Below are 24,363 nucleotides of genomic sequence, written 5' to 3' on the forward strand. Positions count from 1 at the left end.
TATGGATCACATTGTGTTGGTCATGATAGTTCATAAAAGCCTGGCTGCCTCCAACGCTACTAAAGCCTGCTTTATATCCTGGAGCTAGCAATGTTGCAGAGAAGTATGTGAGGTTAAAAACTAAAATTGAGATTTGATTTTCTAATGAGCTGTTGATTTTCACAATAAAAGACTCCATAGTATTGATCTGTTTACGCTTTCTAAAAATCAAGATTTTTTTTGTATTGCTTATAGAAAATGTGCTAACAGTGGACTTTTCCATCTGCAGATTATACTGAATGACCAGAGGTGGCAGTGTTTCACAACCTAGTTTCTCTGAATTGCCGAGACTGAAGAAAAAAAAAAGGAAGTCTTCCGGCATACGGGATCATTTTACCAATTTATAAGGCAAGTAAAACTCACAATAATTCCTTTATGCATTAAAAAGACGCTCACAGCATCAGCATGTCCTCACTACCTTATAGTGGGAGACTGTGCCTGAACATAATTTCTGTCAAGATGAGAGTAATATGGATCACATTGTGTTGGTCATGATAGTTCATAAAAGCCTGGCTGCCTCCAACGCTACTAAAGCCTGCTTTATATCCTGGAACTAGCAATGTTGCAGAGAAGTATGTGAGGTTAAAAACTAAAATTGAGATTTGAATTTCTAATGAGCTGTTGATTTTCACAATAAAAGACTCCATAGTATTGATCTGTTTACGCTTTCTAAAAATCAAGATTTTTTTTGTATTGCTTATAGAAAATGTGCTAACAGTGGACTTTTCCATCTACAGATTATACTGAATGACCAGAGGTGGCAGTGTTTCACAACCGAGTTTCTCTGAATTGCCGAGACTGAAGAACAAAAAAAAAAAGGAAGTCTTCCGGCATACGGCATCATTTTACCAATTTATAAGGCAAGTAAAACTCACAATAATTCCTTTATGCATTAAAAAGACGCTCACAGCATCAGCATGTCCTCACTACCTTATAGTGGGAGACTGTGCCTGAACATAATTTCTGTCAAGATGAGAGTAATATGGATCACATTGTGTTGGTCATGATAGTTCATAAAAGCCTGGCTGCCTCCAACGCTACTAAAGCCTGCTTTATATCCTGGAACTAGCAATGTTGCAGAGAAGTATGTGAGGTTAAAAACTAAAATTGAGATTTGATTTTCTAATGAGCTGTTGATTTTCACAATAAAAGACTCCATAGTATTGATCTGTTTACCCTTTCTAAAAATCAAGATTTTTTTGTATTGCTTATAGAAAATGTGCTAACAGTGGACTTTTCCATCTACAGATTATACTGAATGACCAGAGGTGGCAGTGTTTCACAACCGAGTTTCTCTGAATTGCCGAGACTGAAGAAAAAAAAAAAAAAGGAAGTCTTCCGGCATACGGCATCATTTTACCAATATGCAAGGCAAGTAAAACTCACAATAATTCCTTTATGCATTAAAAAGACGCTCACAGCATCAGCATGTCCTCACTACCTTATAGTGGGAGACTGTGCCTGAACATAATTTCTGTCAAGATGAGAGTAATATGGATCACATTGTGTTGGTCATGATAGTTCATAAAAGCCTGGCTGCCTCCAACGCTACTAAAGCCTGCTTTATATCCTGGAACTAGCAATGTTGCAGAGAAGTATGTGAGGTTAAAAACTAAAATTGAGATTTGATTTTCTAATGAGCTGTTGATTTTCACAATAAAAGACTCCATAGTATTGATCTGTTTACGCTTTCTAAAAATCAAGATTTTTTTTGTATTGCTTATAGAAAATGTGCTAACAGTGGACTTTTCCATCTACAGATTATACTGAATGACCAGAGGTGGCAGTGTTTCACAACCGAGTTTCTCTGAATTGCCGAGACTGAAGAACAAAAAAAAAAAGGAAGTCTTCCGGCATACGGCATCATTTTACCAATTTATAAGGCAAGTAAAACTCACAATAATTCCTTTATGCATTAAAAAGACGCTCACAGCATCAGCATGTCCTCACTACCTTACAGTGGGAGACTGTGCCTGAACATAATTTCTGTCAAGATGAAAGTAATATGGATCACATTGTGTTGGTCATGATAGCTCATAAAAGCCTGGCTGCCTCCAATGCTGCTAAAGCCTGCTTTATATCCTGGAGCTAGCAATGTTGCAGAGAAGTATGTGAGGTTAAAAACTAAAATTGAGATTTGATTTTCTAATGAGCTGTTGATTTTCACAATAAAAGACTCCATAGTATTGATCTGTTTACCCTTTCTAAAAATCAAGATTTTTTTGTATTGCTTATAGAAAATGTGCTAACAGTGGACTTTTCCATCTACAGATTATACTGAATGACCAGAGGTGGCAGTGTTTCACAACCGAGTTTCTCTGAATTGCCGAGACTGAAGAACAAAAAAAAAAAAGGAAGTCTTCCGGCATACGGCATCATTTTACCAATTTATAAGGCAAGTAAAACTCACAATAATTCCTTTATGCATTAAAAAGACGCTCACAGCATCAGCATGTCCTCACTACCTTACAGTGGGAGACTGTGCCTGAACATAATTTCTGTCAAGATGAAAGTAATATGGATCACATTGTGTTGGTCATGATAGTTCATAAAAGCCTGGCTGCCTCCAACGCTACTAAAGCCTGCTTTATATCCTGGAGCTAGCAATGTTGCAGAGAAGTATGTGAGGTTAAAAACTAAAATTGAGATTTGATTTTCTAATGAGCTGTTGATTTTCACAATAAAAGACTCCATAGTATTGATCTGTTTACGCTTTCTAAAAATCAAGATTTTTTTTGTATTGCTTATAGAAAATGTGCTAACAGTGGACTTTTCCATCTGCAGATTATACTGAATGACCAGAGGTGGCAGTGTTTCACAACCTAGTTTCTCTGAATTGCCGAGACTGAAGAAAAAAAAAAGGAAGTCTTCCGGCATACGGGATCATTTTACCAATTTATAAGGCAAGTAAAACTCACAATAATTCCTTTATGCATTAAAAAGACGCTCACAGCATCAGCATGTCCTCACTACCTTATAGTGGGAGACTGTGCCTGAACATAATTTCTGTCAAGATGAGAGTAATATGGATCACATTGTGTTGGTCATGATAGTTCATAAAAGCCTGGCTGCCTCCAACGCTACTAAAGCCTGCTTTATATCCTGGAACTAGCAATGTTGCAGAGAAGTATGTGAGGTTAAAAACTAAAATTGAGATTTGAATTTCTAATGAGCTGTTGATTTTCACAATAAAAGACTCCATAGTATTGATCTGTTTACGCTTTCTAAAAATCAAGATTTTTTTTGTATTGCTTATAGAAAATGTGCTAACAGTGGACTTTTCCATCTACAGATTATACTGAATGACCAGAGGTGGCAGTGTTTCACAACCGAGTTTCTCTGAATTGCCGAGACTGAAGAACAAAAAAAAAAAGGAAGTCTTCCGGCATACGGCATCATTTTACCAATTTATAAGGCAAGTAAAACTCACAATAATTCCTTTATGCATTAAAAAGACGCTCACAGCATCAGCATGTCCTCACTACCTTATAGTGGGAGACTGTGCCTGAACATAATTTCTGTCAAGATGAGAGTAATATGGATCACATTGTGTTGGTCATGATAGTTCATAAAAGCCTGGCTGCCTCCAACGCTACTAAAGCCTGCTTTATATCCTGGAACTAGCAATGTTGCAGAGAAGTATGTGAGGTTAAAAACTAAAATTGAGATTTGATTTTCTAATGAGCTGTTGATTTTCACAATAAAAGACTCCATAGTATTGATCTGTTTACCCTTTCTAAAAATCAAGATTTTTTTGTATTGCTTATAGAAAATGTGCTAACAGTGGACTTTTCCATCTACAGATTATACTGAATGACCAGAGGTGGCAGTGTTTCACAACCGAGTTTCTCTGAATTGCCGAGACTGAAGAAAAAAAAAAAAAAGGAAGTCTTCCGGCATACGGCATCATTTTACCAATATGCAAGGCAAGTAAAACTCACAATAATTCCTTTATGCATTAAAAAGACGCTCACAGCATCAGCATGTCCTCACTACCTTATAGTGGGAGACTGTGCCTGAACATAATTTCTGTCAAGATGAGAGTAATATGGATCACATTGTGTTGGTCATGATAGTTCATAAAAGCCTGGCTGCCTCCAACGCTACTAAAGCCTGCTTTATATCCTGGAACTAGCAATGTTGCAGAGAAGTATGTGAGGTTAAAAACTAAAATTGAGATTTGATTTTCTAATGAGCTGTTGATTTTCACAATAAAAGACTCCATAGTATTGATCTGTTTACCCTTTCTAAAAATCAAGATTTTTTTGTATTGCTTATAGAAAATGTGCTAACAGTGGACTTTTCCATCTACAGATTATACTGAATGACCAGAGGTGGCAGTGTTTCACAACCGAGTTTCTCTGAATTGCCGAGACTGAAGAAAAAAAAAAAAAAGGAAGTCTTCCGGCATACGGCATCATTTTACCAATATGCAAGGCAAGTAAAACTCACAATAATTCCTTTATGCATTAAAAAGACGCTCACAGCATCAGCATGTCCTCACTACCTTACAGTGGGAGACTGTGCCTGAACATAATTTCTATCAAGATGAGAGTAATATGGATCACATTGTGTTGGTCATGATAGTTCATAAAAGTCTGGCTGCCTCCAACGCTACTAAAGCCTGCTTTATATCCTGGAACTAGCAATGTTGCAGAGAAGTATGTGAGGTTAAAAACTAAAATTGAGATTTGATTTTCTAATGAGCTGTTGATTTTCACAATAAAAGACTCCATAGTATTGATCTGTTTACGCTTTCTAAAAATCAAGATTTTTTTTGTATTGCTTATAGAAAATGTGCTAACAGTGGACTTTTCCATCTGCAGATTATACTGAATGACCAGAGGTGGCAGTGTTTCACAACCTAGTTTCTCTGAATTGCCGAGACTGAAGAAAAAAAAAAGGAAGTCTTCCGGCATACGGGATCATTTTACCAATTTATAAGGCAAGTAAAACTCACAATAATTCCTTTATGCATTAAAAAGACGCTCACAGCATCAGCATGTCCTCACTACCTTATAGTGGGAGACTGTGCCTGAACATAATTTCTGTCAAGATGAGAGTAATATGGATCACATTGTGTTGGTCATGATAGTTCATAAAAGCCTGGCTGCCTCCAACGCTACTAAAGCCTGCTTTATATCCTGGAACTAGCAATGTTGCAGAGAAGTATGTGAGGTTAAAAACTAAAATTGAGATTTGAATTTCTAATGAGCTGTTGATTTTCACAATAAAAGACTCCATAGTATTGATCTGTTTACGCTTTCTAATCATCAAGATTTTTTTTGTATTGCTTATAGAAAATGTGCTAACAGTGGACTTTTCCATCTGCAGATTATACTGAATGACCAGAGGTGGCAGTGTTTCACAACCTAGTTTCTCTGAATTGCCGAGACTGAAGAAAAAAAAAAGGAAGTCTTCCGGCATACGGGATCATTTTACCAATTTATAAGGCAAGTAAAACTCACAATAATTCCTTTATGCATTAAAAAGACGCTCACAGCATCAGCATGTCCTCACTACCTTACAGTGGGAGACTGAGCCTGAACATAATTTCTGTCAAGATGAAAGTAATATGGATCACATTGTGTTGGTCATGAGAGCTCATAAAAGCCTGGCTGCCTCCAATGCTACTAAAGCCTGCTTTATATCCTGGAGCTAGCAATGTTGCAGAGAAGTATGTGAGGTTAAAAACTAAAATTGAGATTTGATTTTCTAATGAGCTGTTGATTTTCACAATAAAAGACTCCATAGTATTGATCTGTTTACGCTTTCTAAAAATCAAGATTTTTTTTGTATTGCTTATAGAAAATGTGCTAACAGTGGACTTTTCCATCTGCAGATTATACTGAATGACCAGAGGTGGCAGTGTTTCACAACCTAGTTTCTCTGAATTGCCGAGACTGAAGAAAAAAAAAAGGAAGTCTTCCGGCATACGGGATCATTTTACCAATTTATAAGGCAAGTAAAACTCACAATAATTCCTTTATGCATTAAAAAGACGCTCACAGCATCAGCATGTCCTCACTACCTTATAGTGGGAGACTGTGCCTGAACATAATTTCTGTCAAGATGAGAGTAATATGGATCACATTGTGTTGGTCATGATAGTTCATAAAAGCCTGGCTGCCTCCAACGCTACTAAAGCCTGCTTTATATCCTGGAACTAGCAATGTTGCAGAGAAGTATGTGAGGTTAAAAACTAAAATTGAGATTTGAATTTCTAATGAGCTGTTGATTTTCACAATAAAAGACTCCATAGTATTGATCTGTTTACGCTTTCTAAAAATCAAGATTTTTTTTGTATTGCTTATAGAAAATGTGCTAACAGTGGACTTTTCCATCTGCAAATTATACTGAATGACCAGAGGTGGCAGTGTTTCACAACCGAGTTTCTCTGAATTGACGAGACTGAAGAAAAAAAAAAAGGAAGTCTTCCGGCATACGGCATCATTTTACCAATATGCAAGGCAAGTAAAACTCACAATAATTCCTTTATGCATTAAAAAGACGCTCACAGCATCAGCATGTCCTCACTACCTTACAGTGGGAGACTGTGCCTGAACATAATTTCTGTCAAGATGAGAGTAATATGGATCACATTGTGTTGGTCATGATAGTTCATAAAAGTCTGGCTGCCTCCAACGCTACTAAAGCCTGCTTTATATCCTGGAACTAGCAATGTTGCAGAGAAGTATGTGAGGTTAAAAACTAAAATTGAGATTTGATTTTCTAATGAGCTGTTGATTTTCACAATAAAAGACTCCATAGTATTGATCTGTTTACGCTTTCTAAAAATCAAGATTTTTTTTGTATTGCTTATAGAAAATGTGCTAACAGTGGACTTTTCCATCTGCAAATTATACTGAATGACCAGAGGTGGCAGTGTTTCACAACCGAGTTTCTCTGAATTGACGAGACTGAAGAAAAAAAAAAAGGAAGTCTTCCGGCATACGGCATCATTTTACCAATATGCAAGGCATGTAAAACTCACAATAATTCCTTTATGCATTAAAAAGACGCTCACAGCATCAGCATGTCCTCACTACCTTACAGTGGGAGACTGTGCCTGAACATAATTTCTGTCAAGATGAGAGTAATATGGATCACATTGTGTTGGTCATGATAGTTCATAAAAGTCTGGCTGCCTCCAACGCTACTAAAGCCTGCTTTATATCCTGGAACTAGCAATGTTGCAGAGAAGTATGTGAGGTTAAAAACTAAAATTGAGATTTGAATTTCTAATGAGCTGTTGATTTTCACAATAAAAGACTCCATAGTATTGATCTGTTTACGCTTTCTAAAAATCAAGATTTTTTTTGTATTGCTTATAGAAAATGTGCTAACAGTGGACTTTTCCATCTGCAGATTATACTGAATGACCAGAGGTGGCAGTGTTTCACAACCTAGTTTCTCTGAATTGCCGAGACTGAAGAAAAAAAAAAGGAAGTCTTCCGGCATACGGGATCATTTTACCAATTTATAAGGCAAGTAAAACTCACAATAATTCCTTTATGCATTAAAAAGACGCTCACAGCATCAGCATGTCCTCACTACCTTATAGTGGGAGACTGTGCCTGAACATAATTTCTGTCAAGATGAGAGTAATATGGATCACATTGTGTTGGTCATGATAGTTCATAAAAGCCTGGCTGCCTCCAACGCTACTAAAGCCTGCTTTATATCCTGGAACTAGCAATGTTGCAGAGAAGTATGTGAGGTTAAAAACTAAAATTGAGATTTGAATTTCTAATGAGCTGTTGATTTTCACAATAAAAGACTCCATAGTATTGATCTGTTTACGCTTTCTAATCATCAAGATTTTTTTTGTATTGCTTATAGAAAATGTGCTAACAGTGGACTTTTCCATCTGCAGATTATACTGAATGACCAGAGGTGGCAGTGTTTCACAACCTAGTTTCTCTGAATTGCCGAGACTGAAGAAAAAAAAAAGGAAGTCTTCCGGCATACGGGATCATTTTACCAATTTATAAGGCAAGTAAAACTCACAATAATTCCTTTATGCATTAAAAAGACGCTCACAGCATCAGCATGTCCTCACTACCTTACAGTGGGAGACTGTGCCTGAACATAATTTCTGTCAAGATGAAAGTAATATGGATCACATTGTGTTGGTCATGATAGCTCATAAAAGCCTGGCTGCCTCCAATGCTACTAAAGCCTGCTTTATATCCTGGAGCTAGCAATGTTGCAGAGAAGTATGTGAGGTTAAAAACTAAAATTGAGATTTGATTTTCTAATGAGCTGTTGATTTTCACAATAAAAGACTCCATAGTATTGATCTGTTTACCCTTTCTAAAAATCAAGATTTTTTTGTATTGCTTATAGAAAATGTGCTAACAGTGGACTTTTCCATCTACAGATTATACTGAATGACCAGAGGTGGCAGTGTTTCACAACCGAGTTTCTCTGAATTGCCGAGACTGAAGAAAAAAAAAAAAAAGGAAGTCTTCCGGCATACGGCATCATTTTACCAATATGCAAGGCAAGTAAAACTCACAATAATTCCTTTATGCATTAAAAAGACGCTCACAGCATCAGCATGTCCTCACTACCTTACAGTGGGAGACTGTGCCTGAACATAATTTCTATCAAGATGAGAGTAATATGGATCACATTGTGTTGGTCATGATAGTTCATAAAAGTCTGGCTGCCTCCAACGCTACTAAAGCCTGCTTTATATCCTGGAACTAGCAATGTTGCAGAGAAGTATGTGAGGTTAAAAACTAAAATTGAGATTTGATTTTCTAATGAGCTGTTGATTTTCACAATAAAAGACTCCATAGTATTGATCTGTTTACGCTTTCTAAAAATCAAGATTTTTTTTGTATTGCTTATAGAAAATGTGCTAACAGTGGACTTTTCCATCTACAGATTATACTGAATGACCAGAGGTGGCAGTGTTTCACAACCGAGTTTCTCTGAATTGCCGAGACTGAAGAACAAAAAAAAAAAGGAAGTCTTCCGGCATACGGCATCATTTTACCAATTTATAAGGCAAGTAAAACTCACAATAATTCCTTTATGCATTAAAAAGACGCTCACAGCATCAGCATGTCCTCACTACCTTACAGTGGGAGACTGTGCCTGAACATAATTTCTGTCAAGATGAAAGTAATATGGATCACATTGTGTTGGTCATGATAGCTCATAAAAGCCTGGCTGCCTCCAATGCTGCTAAAGCCTGCTTTATATCCTGGAACTAGCAATGTTGCAGAGAAGTATGTGAGGTTAAAAACTAAAATTGAGATTTGAATTTCTAATGAGCTGTTGATTTTCACAATAAAAGACTCCATAGTATTGATCTGTTTACGCTTTCTAAAAATCAAGATTTTTTTGTATTGCTTATAGAAAATGTGCTAACAGTGGACTTTTCCATCTGCAGATTATACTGAATGACCAGAGGTGGCAGTGTTTCACAACCTAGTTTCTCTGAATTGCCGAGACTGAAGAAAAAAAAAAGGAAGTCTTCCGGCATACGGGATCATTTTACCAATTTATAAGGCAAGTAAAACTCACAATAATTCCTTTATGCATTAAAAAGACGCTCACAGCATCAGCATGTCCTCACTACCTTATAGTGGGAGACTGTGCCTGAACATAATTTCTGTCAAGATGAGAGTAATATGGATCACATTGTGTTGGTCATGATAGTTCATAAAAGCCTGGCTGCCTCCAACGCTACTAAAGCCTGCTTTATATCCTGGAACTAGCAATGTTGCAGAGAAGTATGTGAGGTTAAAAACTAAAATTGAGATTTGAATTTCTAATGAGCTGTTGATTTTCACAATAAAAGACTCCATAGTATTGATCTGTTTACGCTTTCTAAAAATCAAGATTTTTTTTGTATTGCTTATAGAAAATGTGCTAACAGTGGACTTTTCCATCTGCAGATTATACTGAATGACCAGAGGTGGCAGTGTTTCACAACCTAGTTTCTCTGAATTGCCGAGACTGAAGAAAAAAAAAAGGAAGTCTTCCGGCATACGGGATCATTTTACCAATTTATAAGGCAAGTAAAACTCACAATAATTCCTTTATGCATTAAAAAGACGCTCACAGCATCAGCATGTCCTCACTACCTTATAGTGGGAGACTGTGCCTGAACATAATTTCTGTCAAGATGAGAGTAATATGGATCACATTGTGTTGGTCATGATAGTTCATAAAAGCCTGGCTGCCTCCAACGCTACTAAAGCCTGCTTTATATCCTGGAACTAGCAATGTTGCAGAGAAGTATGTGAGGTTAAAAACTAAAATTGAGATTTGAATTTCTAATGAGCTGTTGATTTTCACAATAAAAGACTCCATAGTATTGATCTGTTTACGCTTTCTAATCATCAAGATTTTTTTTGTATTGCTTATAGAAAATGTGCTAACAGTGGACTTTTCCATCTGCAGATTATACTGAATGACCAGAGGTGGCAGTGTTTCACAACCTAGTTTCTCTGAATTGCCGAGACTGAAGAAAAAAAAAAGGAAGTCTTCCGGCATACGGGATCATTTTACCAATTTATAAGGCAAGTAAAACTCACAATAATTCCTTTATGCATTAAAAAGACGCTCACAGCATCAGCATGTCCTCACTACCTTACAGTGGGAGACTGAGCCTGAACATAATTTCTGTCAAGATGAAAGTAATATGGATCACATTGTGTTGGTCATGATAGCTCATAAAAGCCTGGCTGCCTCCAATGCTACTAAAGCCTGCTTTATATCCTGGAGCTAGCAATGTTGCAGAGAAGTATGTGAGGTTAAAAACTAAAATTGAGATTTGATTTTCTAATGAGCTGTTGATTTTCACAATAAAAGACTCCATAGTATTGATCTGTTTACGCTTTCTAAAAATCAAGATTTTTTTTGTATTGCTTATAGAAAATGTGCTAACAGTGGACTTTTCCATCTGCAGATTATACTGAATGACCAGAGGTGGCAGTGTTTCACAACCTAGTTTCTCTGAATTGCCGAGACTGAAGAAAAAAAAAAGGAAGTCTTCCGGCATACGGGATCATTTTACCAATTTATAAGGCAAGTAAAACTCACAATAATTCCTTTATGCATTAAAAAGACGCTCACAGCATCAGCATGTCCTCACTACCTTATAGTGGGAGACTGTGCCTGAACATAATTTCTGTCAAGATGAGAGTAATATGGATCACATTGTGTTGGTCATGATAGTTCATAAAAGCCTGGCTGCCTCCAACGCTACTAAAGCCTGCTTTATATCCTGGAACTAGCAATGTTGCAGAGAAGTATGTGAGGTTAAAAACTAAAATTGAGATTTGAATTTCTAATGAGCTGTTGATTTTCACAATAAAAGACTCCATAGTATTGATCTGTTTACGCTTTCTAAAAATCAAGATTTTTTTTGTATTGCTTATAGAAAATGTGCTAACAGTGGACTTTTCCATCTGCAAATTATACTGAATGACCAGAGGTGGCAGTGTTTCACAACCGAGTTTCTCTGAATTGACGAGACTGAAGAAAAAAAAAAAGGAAGTCTTCCGGCATACGGCATCATTTTACCAATATGCAAGGCAAGTAAAACTCACAATAATTCCTTTATGCATTAAAAAGACGCTCACAGCATCAGCATGTCCTCACTACCTTACAGTGGGAGACTGTGCCTGAACATAATTTCTGTCAAGATGAGAGTAATATGGATCACATTGTGTTGGTCATGATAGTTCATAAAAGTCTGGCTGCCTCCAACGCTACTAAAGCCTGCTTTATATCCTGGAACTAGCAATGTTGCAGAGAAGTATGTGAGGTTAAAAACTAAAATTGAGATTTGATTTTCTAATGAGCTGTTGATTTTCACAATAAAAGACTCCATAGTATTGATCTGTTTACGCTTTCTAAAAATCAAGATTTTTTTTGTATTGCTTATAGAAAATGTGCTAACAGTGGACTTTTCCATCTGCAAATTATACTGAATGACCAGAGGTGGCAGTGTTTCACAACCGAGTTTCTCTGAATTGACGAGACTGAAGAAAAAAAAAAAGGAAGTCTTCCGGCATACGGCATCATTTTACCAATATGCAAGGCATGTAAAACTCACAATAATTCCTTTATGCATTAAAAAGACGCTCACAGCATCAGCATGTCCTCACTACCTTACAGTGGGAGACTGTGCCTGAACATAATTTCTGTCAAGATGAGAGTAATATGGATCACATTGTGTTGGTCATGATAGTTCATAAAAGTCTGGCTGCCTCCAACGCTACTAAAGCCTGCTTTATATCCTGGAACTAGCAATGTTGCAGAGAAGTATGTGAGGTTAAAAACTAAAATTGAGATTTGAATTTCTAATGAGCTGTTGATTTTCACAATAAAAGACTCCATAGTATTGATCTGTTTACGCTTTCTAAAAATCAAGATTTTTTTTGTATTGCTTATAGAAAATGTGCTAACAGTGGACTTTTCCATCTGCAGATTATACTGAATGACCAGAGGTGGCAGTGTTTCACAACCTAGTTTCTCTGAATTGCCGAGACTGAAGAAAAAAAAAAGGAAGTCTTCCGGCATACGGGATCATTTTACCAATTTATAAGGCAAGTAAAACTCACAATAATTCCTTTATGCATTAAAAAGACGCTCACAGCATCAGCATGTCCTCACTACCTTATAGTGGGAGACTGTGCCTGAACATAATTTCTGTCAAGATGAGAGTAATATGGATCACATTGTGTTGGTCATGATAGTTCATAAAAGCCTGGCTGCCTCCAACGCTACTAAAGCCTGCTTTATATCCTGGAACTAGCAATGTTGCAGAGAAGTATGTGAGGTTAAAAACTAAAATTGAGATTTGAATTTCTAATGAGCTGTTGATTTTCACAATAAAAGACTCCATAGTATTGATCTGTTTACGCTTTCTAATCATCAAGATTTTTTTTGTATTGCTTATAGAAAATGTGCTAACAGTGGACTTTTCCATCTGCAGATTATACTGAATGACCAGAGGTGGCAGTGTTTCACAACCTAGTTTCTCTGAATTGCCGAGACTGAAGAAAAAAAAAAGGAAGTCTTCCGGCATACGGGATCATTTTACCAATTTATAAGGCAAGTAAAACTCACAATAATTCCTTTATGCATTAAAAAGACGCTCACAGCATCAGCATGTCCTCACTACCTTACAGTGGGAGACTGTGCCTGAACATAATTTCTGTCAAGATGAAAGTAATATGGATCACATTGTGTTGGTCATGATAGCTCATAAAAGCCTGGCTGCCTCCAATGCTACTAAAGCCTGCTTTATATCCTGGAGCTAGCAATGTTGCAGAGAAGTATGTGAGGTTAAAAACTAAAATTGAGATTTGATTTTCTAATGAGCTGTTGATTTTCACAATAAAAGACTCCATAGTATTGATCTGTTTACCCTTTCTAAAAATCAAGATTTTTTTGTATTGCTTATAGAAAATGTGCTAACAGTGGACTTTTCCATCTACAGATTATACTGAATGACCAGAGGTGGCAGTGTTTCACAACCGAGTTTCTCTGAATTGCCGAGACTGAAGAAAAAAAAAAAAAAGGAAGTCTTCCGGCATACGGCATCATTTTACCAATATGCAAGGCAAGTAAAACTCACAATAATTCCTTTATGCATTAAAAAGACGCTCACAGCATCAGCATGTCCTCACTACCTTACAGTGGGAGACTGTGCCTGAACATAATTTCTATCAAGATGAGAGTAATATGGATCACATTGTGTTGGTCATGATAGTTCATAAAAGTCTGGCTGCCTCCAACGCTACTAAAGCCTGCTTTATATCCTGGAACTAGCAATGTTGCAGAGAAGTATGTGAGGTTAAAAACTAAAATTGAGATTTGATTTTCTAATGAGCTGTTGATTTTCACAATAAAAGACTCCATAGTATTGATCTGTTTACGCTTTCTAAAAATCAAGATTTTTTTTGTATTGCTTATAGAAAATGTGCTAACAGTGGACTTTTCCATCTACAGATTATACTGAATGACCAGAGGTGGCAGTGTTTCACAACCGAGTTTCTCTGAATTGCCGAGACTGAAGAACAAAAAAAAAAAGGAAGTCTTCCGGCATACGGCATCATTTTACCAATTTATAAGGCAAGTAAAACTCACAATAATTCCTTTATGCATTAAAAAGACGCTCACAGCATCAGCATGTCCTCACTACCTTACAGTGGGAGACTGTGCCTGAACATAATTTCTGTCAAGATGAAAGTAATATGGATCACATTGTGTTGGTCATGATAGCTCATAAAAGCCTGGCTGCCTCCAATGCTGCTAAAGCCTGCTTTATATCCTGGAACTAGCAATGTTGCAGAGAAGTATGTGAGGTTAAAAACTAAAATTGAGATTTGAATTTCTAATGAGCTGTTGATTTTCACAATAAAAGACTCCATAGTATTGATCTGTTTACGCTTTCTAAAAATCAAGATTTTTTTGTATTGCTTATAGAAAATGTGCTAACAGTGGACTTTTCCATCTGCAGATTATACTGAATGACCAGAGGTGGCAGTGTTTCACAACCTAGTTTCTCTGAATTGCCGAGACTGAAGAAAAAAAAAAGGAAGTCTTCCGGCATACGGGATCATTTTACCAATTTATAAGGCAAGTAAAACTCACAATAATTCCTTTATGCATTAAAAAGACGCTCACAGCATCAGCATGTCCTCACTACCTTATAGTGGGAGACTGTGCCTGAACATAATTTCTGTCAAGATGAGAGTAATATGGATCACATTGTGTTGGTCATGATAGTTCATAAAAGCCTGGCTGCCTCCAACGCTACTAAAGCCTGCTTTATATCCTGGAACTAGCAATGTTGCAGAGAAGTATGTGAGGTTAAAAACTAAAATTGAGATTTGAATTTCTAATGAGCTGTTGATTTTCACAATAAAAGACTCCATAGTATTGATCTGTTTACGCTTTCTAAAAATCAAGATTTTTTTTGTATTGCTTATAGAAAATGTGCTAACAGTGGACTTTTCCATCTGCAGATTATACTGAATGACCAGAGGTGGCAGTGTTTCACAACCTAGTTTCTCTGAATTGCCGAGACTGAAGAAAAAAAAAAGGAAGTCTTCCGGCATACGGGATCATTTTACCAATTTATAAGGCAAGTAAAACTCACAATAATTCCTTTATGCATTAAAAAGACGCTCACAGCATCAGCATGTCCTCACTACCTTATAGTGGGAGACTGTGCCTGAACATAATTTCTGTCAAGATGAGAGTAATATGGATCACATTGTGTTGGTCATGATAGTTCATAAAAGCCTGGCTGCCTCCAACGCTACTAAAGCCTGCTTTATATCCTGGAACTAGCAATGTTGCAGAGAAGTATGTGAGGTTAAAAACTAAAATTGAGATTTGAATTTCTAATGAGCTGTTGATTTTCACAATAAAAGACTCCATAGTATTGATCTGTTTACGCTTTCTAATCATCAAGATTTTTTTTGTATTGCTTATAGAAAATGTGCTAACAGTGGACTTTTCCATCTGCAGATTATACTGAATGACCAGAGGTGGCAGTGTTTCACAACCTAGTTTCTCTGAATTGCCGAGACTGAAGAAAAAAAAAAGGAAGTCTTCCGGCATACGGGATCATTTTACCAATTTATAAGGCAAGTAAAACTCACAATAATTCCTTTATGCATTAAAAAGACGCTCACAGCATCAGCATGTCCTCACTACCTTACAGTGGGAGACTGAGCCTGAACATAATTTCTGTCAAGATGAAAGTAATATGGATCACATTGTGTTGGTCATGATAGCTCATAAAAGCCTGGCTGCCTCCAATGCTACTAAAGCCTGCTTTATATCCTGGAGCTAGCAATGTTGCAGAGAAGTATGTGAGGTTAAAAACTAAAATTGAGATTTGATTTTCTAATGAGCTGTTGATTTTCACAATAAAAGACTCCATAGTATTGATCTGTTTACGCTTTCTAAAAATCAAGATTTTTTTTGTATTGCTTATAGAAAATGTGCTAACAGTGGACTTTTCCATCTGCAGATTATACTGAATGACCAGAGGTGGCAGTGTTTCACAACCTAGTTTCTCTGAATTGCCGAGACTGAAGAAAAAAAAAAGGAAGTCTTCCGGCATACGGGATCATTTTACCAATTTATAAGGCAAGTAAAACTCACAATAATTCCTTTATGCATTAAAAAGACGCTCACAGCATCAGCATGTCCTCACTACCTTATAGTGGGAGACTGTGCCTGAACATAATTTCTGTCAAGATGAGAGTAATATGGATCACATTGTGTTGGTCATGATAGTTCATAAAAGCCTGGCTGCCTCCAACGCTACTAAAGCCTGCTTTATATCCTGGAACTAGCAATGTTGCAGAGAAGTATGTGAGGTTAAAAACTAAAATTGAGATTTGAATTTCTAATGAGCTGTTGATTTTCACAATAAAAGACTCCATAGTATTGATCTGTTTACGCTTTCTAAAAATCAAGATTTTTTTTGTATTGCTTATAGAAAATGTGCTAACAGTGGACTTTTCCATCTGCAGATTATACTGAATGACCAGAGGTGGCAGTGTTTCACAACCTAGTTTCTCTGAATTGCCGAGACTGAAGAAAAAAAAAAAGGAAGTCTTCCGGCATACGGGATCATTTTACCAATTTATAAGGCAAGTAAAACTCACAATAATTCCTTTATGCATTAAAAAGACGCTCACAGCATCAGCATGTCCTCACTACCTTACAGTGGGAGACTGTGCCTGAACATAATTTCTGTCAAGATGAAAGTAATATGGATCACATTGTGTTGGTCATGATAGCTCATAAAAGCCTGGCTGCCTCCAATGCTACTAAAGCCTGCTTTATATCCTGGAGCTAGCAATGTTGCAGAGAAGTATGTGAGGTTAAAAACTAAAATTGAGATTTGATTTTCTAATGAGCTGTTGATTTTCACAATAAAAGACTCCATAGTATTGATCTGTTTACGCTTTCTAAAAATCAAGATTTTTTTTGTATTGCTTATAGAAAATGTGCTAACAGTGGACTTTTCCATCTGCAGATTATACTGAATGACCAGAGGTGGCAGTGTTTCACAACCTAGTTTCTCTGAATTGCCGAGACTGAAGAAAAAAAAAAGGAAGTCTTCCGGCATACGGGATCATTTTACCAATTTATAAGGCAAGTAAAACTCACAATAATTCCTTTATGCATTAAAAAGACGCTCACAGCATCAGCATGTCCTCACTACCTTATAGTGGGAGACTGTGCCTGAACATAATTTCTGTCAAGATGAAAGTAATATGGATCACATTGTGTTGGTCATGATAGCTCATAAAAGCCTGGCTGCCTCCAATGCTACTAAAGCCTGCTTTATATCCTGGAGCTAGCAATGTTGCAGAGAAGTATGTGAGGTTAAAAACTAAAATTGAGATTTGATTTTCTAATGAGCTGTTGATTTTCACAATAAAAGACTCCATAGTATTGATCTGTTTACGCTTTCTAAAAATCAAGATTTTTTTTGTATTGCTTATAGAAAATGTGCTAACAGTGGACTTTTCCATCTGCAAATTATACTGAATGACCAGAGGTGGCAGTGTTTCACAACCGAGTTTCTCTGAATTGACGAGACTGAAGAAAAAAAAAAAGGAAGTCTTCCGGCATACGGCATCATTTTACCAATTTATAAGGCAAGTAAAACTCACAATAATTCCTTTATGCATTAAAAAGACGCTCACAGCATCAGCATGTCCTCACTACCTTACAGTGGGAGACTGAGCCTGAACATAATTTCTGTCAAGATGAAAGTAATATGGATCACATTGTGTTGGTCATGATAGCTCATAAAAGCCTGGCTGCCTCCAATGCTACTAAAGCCTGCTTTATATCCTGGAGCTAGCAATGTTGCAGAGAAGTATGTGAGGTTAAAAACTAAAATTGAGATTTGATTTTCTAATGAGCTGTTGATTTTCACAATAAAAGACTCCATAGTATTGATCTGTTTACGCTTTCTAAAAATCAAGATTTTTTTTGTATTGCTTATAGAAAATGTGCTAACAGTGGACTTTTCCATCTGCAGATTATACTGAATGACCAGAGGTGGCAGTGTTTCACAACCTAGTTTCTCTGAATTGCCGAGACTGAAGAAAAAAAAAAGGAAGTCTTCCGGCATACGGGATCATTTTACCAATTTATAAGGCAAGTAAAACTCACAATAATTCCTTTATGCATTAAAAAGACGCTCACAGCATCAGCATGTCCTCACTACCTTATAGTGGGAGACTGTGCCTGAACATAATTTCTGTCAAGATGAGAGTAATATGGATCACATTGTGTTGGTCATGATAGTTCATAAAAGCCTGGCTGCCTCCAACGCTACTAAAGCCTGCTTTATATCCTGGAACTAGCAATGTTGCAGAGAAGTATGTGAGGTTAAAAACTAAAATTGAGATTTGAATTTCTAATGAGCTGTTGATTTTCACAATAAAAGACTCCATAGTATTGATCTGTTTACGCTTTCTAAAAATCAAGATTTTTTTTGTATTGCTTATAGAAAATGTGCTAACAGTGGACTTTTCCATCTGCAGATTATACTGAATGACCAGAGGTGGCAGTGTTTCACAACCTAGTTTCTCTGAATTGCCGAGACTGAAGAAAAAAAAAAAGGAAGTCTTCCGGCATACGGGATCATTTTACCAATTTATAAGGCAAGTAAAACTCACAATAATTCCTTTATGCATTAAAAAGACGCTCACAGCATCAGCATGTCCTCACTACCTTACAGTGGGAGACTGTGCCTGAACATAATTTCTGTCAAGATGAAAGTAATATGGATCACATTGTGTTGGTCATGATAGCTCATAAAAGCCTGGCTGCCTCCAATGCTACTAAAGCCTGCTTTATATCCTGGAGCTAGCAATGTTGCAGAGAAGTATGTGAGGTTAAAAACTAAAATTGAGATTTGATTTTCTAATGAGCTGTTGATTTTCACAATAAAAGACTCCATAGTATTGATCTGTTTACGCTTTCTAAAAATCAAGATTTTTTTTGTATTGCTTATAGAAAATGTGCTAACAGTGGACTTTTCCATCTGCAGATTATACTGAATGACCAGAGGTGGCAGTGTTTCACAACCTAGTTTCTCTGAATTGCCGAGACTGAAGAAAAAAAAAAGGAAGTCTTCCGGCATACGGGATCATTTTACCAATTTATAAGGCAAGTAAAACTCACAATAATTCCTTTATGCATTAAAAAGACGCTCACAGCATCAGCATGTCCTCACTACCTTATAGTGGGAGACTGTGCCTGAACATAATTTCTGTCAAGATGAAAGTAATATGGATCACATTGTGTTGGTCATGATAGCTCATAAAAGCCTGGCTGCCTCCAATGCTACTAAAGCCTGCTTTATATCCTGGAGCTAGCAATGTTGCAGAGAAGTATGTGAGGTTAAAAACTAAAATTGAGATTTGATTTTCTAATGAGCTGTTGATTTTCACAATAAAAGACTCCATAGTATTGATCTGTTTACGCTTTCTAAAAATCAAGATTTTTTTTGTATTGCTTATAGAAAATGTGCTAACAGTGGACTTTTCCATCTGCAAATTATACTGAATGACCAGAGGTGGCAGTGTTTCACAACCTAGTTTCTCTGAATTGCCGAGACTGAAGAAAAAAAAAAGGAAGTCTTCCGGCATACGGGATCATTTTACCAATTTATAAGGCAAGTAAAACTCACAATAATTCCTTTATGCATTAAAAAGACGCTCACAGCATCAGCATGTCCTCACTACCTTATAGTGGGAGACTGTGCCTGAACATAATTTCTGTCAAGATGAAAGTAATATGGATCACATTGTGTTGGTCATGATAGCTCATAAAAGCCTGGCTGCCTCCAATGCTACTAAAGCCTGCTTTATATCCTGGAGCTAGCAATGTTGCAGAGAAGTATGTGAGGTTAAAAACTAAAATTGAGATTTGATTTTCTAATGAGCTGTTGATTTTCACAATAAAAGACTCCATAGTATTGATCTGTTTACGCTTTCTAAAAATCAAGATTTTTTTTGTATTGCTTATAGAAAATGTGCTAACAGTGGACTTTTCCATCTGCAAATTATACTGAATGACCAGAGGTGGCAGTGTTTCACAACCGAGTTTCTCTGAATTGACGAGACTGAAGAAAAAAAAAAAGGAAGTCTTCCGGCATACGGCATCATTTTACCAATATGCAAGGCAAGTAAAACTCACAATAATTCCTTTATGCATTAAAAAGACGCTCACAGCATCAGCATGTCCTCACTACCTTACAGTGGGAGACTGTGCCTGAACATAATTTCTGTCAAGATGAGAGTAATATGGATCACATTGTGTTGGTCATGATAGTTCATAAAAGCCTGGCTGCCTCCAACGCTACTAAAGCCTGCTTTATATCCTGGAACTAGCAATGTTGCAGAGAAGTATGTGAGGTTAAAAACTAAAATTGAGATTTGAATTTCTAATGAGCTGTTGATTTTCACAATAAAAGACTCCATAGTATTGATCTGTTTACGCTTTCTAATCATCAAGATTTTTTTTGTATTGCTTATAGAAAATGTGCTAACAGTGGACTTTTCCATCTGCAGATTATACTGAATGACCAGAGGTGGCAGTGTTTCACAACCTAGTTTCTCTGAATTGCCGAGACTGAAGAAAAAAAAAAGGAAGTCTTCCGGCATACGGGATCATTTTACCAATTTATAAGGCAAGTAAAACTCACAATAATTCCTTTATGCATTAAAAAGACGCTCACAGCATCAGCATGTCCTCACTACCTTACAGTGGGAGACTGTGCCTGAACATAATTTCTGTCAAGATGAAAGTAATATGGATCACATTGTGTTGGTCATGATAGCTCATAAAAGCCTGGCTGCCTCCAATGCTACTAAAGCCTGCTTTATATCCTGGAGCTAGCAATGTTGCAGAGAAGTATGTGAGGTTAAAAACTAAAATTGAGATTTGATTTTCTAATGAGCTGTTGATTTTCACAATAAAAGACTCCATAGTATTGATCTGTTTACCCTTTCTAAAAATCAAGATTTTTTTGTATTGCTTATAGAAAATGTGCTAACAGTGGACTTTTCCATCTACAGATTATACTGAATGACCAGAGGTGGCAGTGTTTCACAACCGAGTTTCTCTGAATTGCCGAGACTGAAGAAAAAAAAAAAAAAGGAAGTCTTCCGGCATACGGCATCATTTTACCAATATGCAAGGCAAGTAAAACTCACAATAATTCCTTTATGCATTAAAAAGACGCTCACAGCATCAGCATGTCCTCACTACCTTACAGTGGGAGACTGTGCCTGAACATAATTTCTATCAAGATGAGAGTAATATGGATCACATTGTGTTGGTCATGATAGTTCATAAAAGTCTGGCTGCCTCCAACGCTACTAAAGCCTGCTTTATATCCTGGAACTAGCAATGTTGCAGAGAAGTATGTGAGGTTAAAAACTAAAATTGAGATTTGATTTTCTAATGAGCTGTTGATTTTCACAATAAAAGACTCCATAGTATTGATCTGTTTACGCTTTCTAAAAATCAAGATTTTTTTTGTATTGCTTATAGAAAATGTGCTAACAGTGGACTTTTCCATCTACAGATTATACTGAATGACCAGAGGTGGCAGTGTTTCACAACCGAGTTTCTCTGAATTGCCGAGACTGAAGAACAAAAAAAAAAAGGAAGTCTTCCGGCATACGGCATCATTTTACCAATTTATAAGGCAAGTAAAACTCACAATAATTCCTTTATGCATTAAAAAGACGCTCACAGCATCAGCATGTCCTCACTACCTTACAGTGGGAGACTGTGCCTGAACATAATTTCTGTCAAGATGAAAGTAATATGGATCACATTGTGTTGGTCATGATAGCTCATAAAAGCCTGGCTGCCTCCAATGCTGCTAAAGCCTGCTTTATATCCTGGAACTAGCAATGTTGCAGAGAAGTATGTGAGGTTAAAAACTAAAATTGAGATTTGAATTTCTAATGAGCTGTTGATTTTCACAATAAAAGACTCCATAGTATTGATCTGTTTACGCTTTCTAAAAATCAAGATTTTTTTGTATTGCTTATAGAAAATGTGCTAACAGTGGACTTTTCCATCTGCAGATTATACTGAATGACCAGAGGTGGCAGTGTTTCACAACCTAGTTTCTCTGAATTGCCGAGACTGAAGAAAAAAAAAAGGAAGTCTTCCGGCATACGGGATCATTTTACCAATTTATAAGGCAAGTAAAACTCACAATAATTCCTTTATGCATTAAAAAGACGCTCACAGCATCAGCATGTCCTCACTACCTTATAGTGGGAGACTGTGCCTGAACATAATTTCTGTCAAGATGAAAGTAATATGGATCACATTGTGTTGGTCATGATAGCTCATAAAAGCCTGGCTGCCTCCAATGCTACTAAAGCCTGCTTTATATCCTGGAGCTAGCAATGTTGCAGAGAAGTATGTGAGGTTAAAAACTAAAATTGAGATTTGATTTTCTAATGAGCTGTTGATTTTCACAATAAAAGACTCCATAGTATTGATCTGTTTACGCTTTCTAAAAATCAAGATTTTTTTTGTATTGCTTATAGAAAATGTGCTAACAGTGGACTTTTCCATCTGCAAATTATACTGAATGACCAGAGGTGGCAGTGTTTCACAACCGAGTTTCTCTGAATTGACGAGACTGAAGAAAAAAAAAAAGGAAGTCTTCCGGCATACGGCATCATTTTACCAATATGCAAGGCAAGTAAAACTCACAATAATTCCTTTATGCATTAAAAAGACGCTCACAGCATCAGCATGTCCTCACTACCTTACAGTGGGAGACTGTGCCTGAACATAATTTCTGTCAAGATGAGAGTAATATGGATCACATTGTGTTGGTCATGATAGTTCATAAAAGTCTGGCTGCCTCCAACGCTACTAAAGCCTGCTTTATATCCTGGAACTAGCAATGTTGCAGAGAAGTATGTGAGGTTAAAAACTAAAATTGAGATTTGAATTTCTAATGAGCTGTTGATTTTCACAATAAAAGACTCCATAGTATTGATCTGTTTACGCTTTCTAAAAATCAAGATTTTTTTTGTATTGCTTATAGAAAATGTGCTAACAGTGGACTTTTCCATCTGCAGATTATACTGAATGACCAGAGGTGGCAGTGTTTCACAACCTAGTTTCTCTGAATTGCCGAGACTGAAGAAAAAAAAAAGGAAGTCTTCCGGCATACGGGATCATTTTACCAATTTATAAGGCAAGTAAAACTCACAATAATTCCTTTATGCATTAAAAAGACGCTCACAGCATCAGCATGTCCTCACTACCTTACAGTGGGAGACTGAGCCTGAACATAATTTCTGTCAAGATGAAAGTAATATGGATCACATTGTGTTGGTCATGATAGCTCATAAAAGCCTGGCTGCCTCCAATGCTACTAAAGCCTGCTTTATATCCTGGAGCTAGCAATGTTGCAGAGAAGTATGTGAGGTTAAAAACTAAAATTGAGATTTGATTTTCTAATGAGCTGTTGATTTTCACAATAAAAGACTCCATAGTATTGATCTGTTTACGCTTTCTAAAAATCAAGATTTTTTTTGTATTGCTTATAGAAAATGTGCTAACAGTGGACTTTTCCATCTGCAGATTATACTGAATGACCAGAGGTGGCAGTGTTTCACAACCTAGTTTCTCTGAATTGCCGAGACTGAAGAAAAAAAAAAGGAAGTCTTCCGGCATACGGGATCATTTTACCAATTTATAAGGCAAGTAAAACTCACAATAATTCCTTTATGCATTAAAAAGACGCTCACAGCATCAGCATGTCCTCACTACCTTATAGTGGGAGACTGTGCCTGAACATAATTTCTGTCAAGATGAGAGTAATATGGATCACATTGTGTTGGTCATGATAGTTCATAAAAGCCTGGCTGCCTCCAACGCTACTAAAGCCTGCTTTATATCCTGGAACTAGCAATGTTGCAGAGAAGTATGTGAGGTTAAAAACTAAAATTGAGATTTGAATTTCTAATGAGCTGTTGATTTTCACAATAAAAGACTCCATAGTATTGATCTGTTTACGCTTTCTAAAAATCAAGATTTTTTTTGTATTGCTTATAGAAAATGTGCTAACAGTGGACTTTTCCATCTGCAGATTATACTGAATGACCAGAGGTGGCAGTGTTTCACAACCTAGTTTCTCTGAATTGCCGAGACTGAAGAAAAAAAAAAAGGAAGTCTTCCGGCATACGGGATCATTTTACCAATTTATAAGGCAAGTAAAACTCACAATAATTCCTTTATGCATTAAAAAGACGCTCA

At 36.7% G+C, this 24,363-nt stretch overlaps 1 long non-coding RNA gene across 1 annotated transcript in view; it reads left to right on the plus strand.

Moving 5' to 3' along the window:
- The window catches only part of LOC146785655 (uncharacterized), a 55,118-nt gene that overhangs the window by 18,591 nt on the left and 12,164 nt on the right, over positions 1-24,363 (plus strand). The window contains exons 35-82 of the long non-coding RNA XR_014970721.1: positions 269-387; positions 777-899; positions 1,288-1,410; positions 1,800-1,922; positions 2,311-2,434; positions 2,824-2,942; positions 3,332-3,454; positions 3,843-3,965; positions 4,354-4,476; positions 4,866-4,984; positions 5,374-5,492; positions 5,882-6,000; positions 6,356-6,509; positions 6,865-7,018; positions 7,408-7,526; positions 7,916-8,034; positions 8,423-8,545; positions 8,935-9,057; positions 9,446-9,564; positions 9,954-10,072; positions 10,462-10,580; positions 10,970-11,088; positions 11,444-11,597; positions 11,953-12,106; positions 12,496-12,614; positions 13,004-13,122; positions 13,511-13,633; positions 14,023-14,145; positions 14,534-14,652; positions 15,042-15,160; positions 15,550-15,668; positions 16,058-16,176; positions 16,566-16,685; positions 17,075-17,193; positions 17,549-17,702; positions 18,092-18,210; positions 18,600-18,719; positions 19,109-19,227; positions 19,583-19,735; positions 20,091-20,244; positions 20,634-20,752; positions 21,141-21,263; positions 21,653-21,775; positions 22,164-22,282; positions 22,638-22,791; positions 23,181-23,299; positions 23,689-23,807; positions 24,197-24,316. This is a non-coding gene — a long non-coding RNA (uncharacterized LOC146785655). The remainder of the gene's footprint in view (positions 1-268; positions 388-776; positions 900-1,287; positions 1,411-1,799; positions 1,923-2,310; positions 2,435-2,823; positions 2,943-3,331; positions 3,455-3,842; positions 3,966-4,353; positions 4,477-4,865; positions 4,985-5,373; positions 5,493-5,881; positions 6,001-6,355; positions 6,510-6,864; positions 7,019-7,407; positions 7,527-7,915; positions 8,035-8,422; positions 8,546-8,934; positions 9,058-9,445; positions 9,565-9,953; positions 10,073-10,461; positions 10,581-10,969; positions 11,089-11,443; positions 11,598-11,952; positions 12,107-12,495; positions 12,615-13,003; positions 13,123-13,510; positions 13,634-14,022; positions 14,146-14,533; positions 14,653-15,041; positions 15,161-15,549; positions 15,669-16,057; positions 16,177-16,565; positions 16,686-17,074; positions 17,194-17,548; positions 17,703-18,091; positions 18,211-18,599; positions 18,720-19,108; positions 19,228-19,582; positions 19,736-20,090; positions 20,245-20,633; positions 20,753-21,140; positions 21,264-21,652; positions 21,776-22,163; positions 22,283-22,637; positions 22,792-23,180; positions 23,300-23,688; positions 23,808-24,196; positions 24,317-24,363) is intronic.

Source organism: Triturus cristatus, chromosome 11 (genome assembly GCF_964204655.1).
Source record: "Triturus cristatus chromosome 11, aTriCri1.1, whole genome shotgun sequence".
Taxonomy (NCBI): domain Eukaryota; kingdom Metazoa; phylum Chordata; class Amphibia; order Caudata; family Salamandridae; genus Triturus; species Triturus cristatus.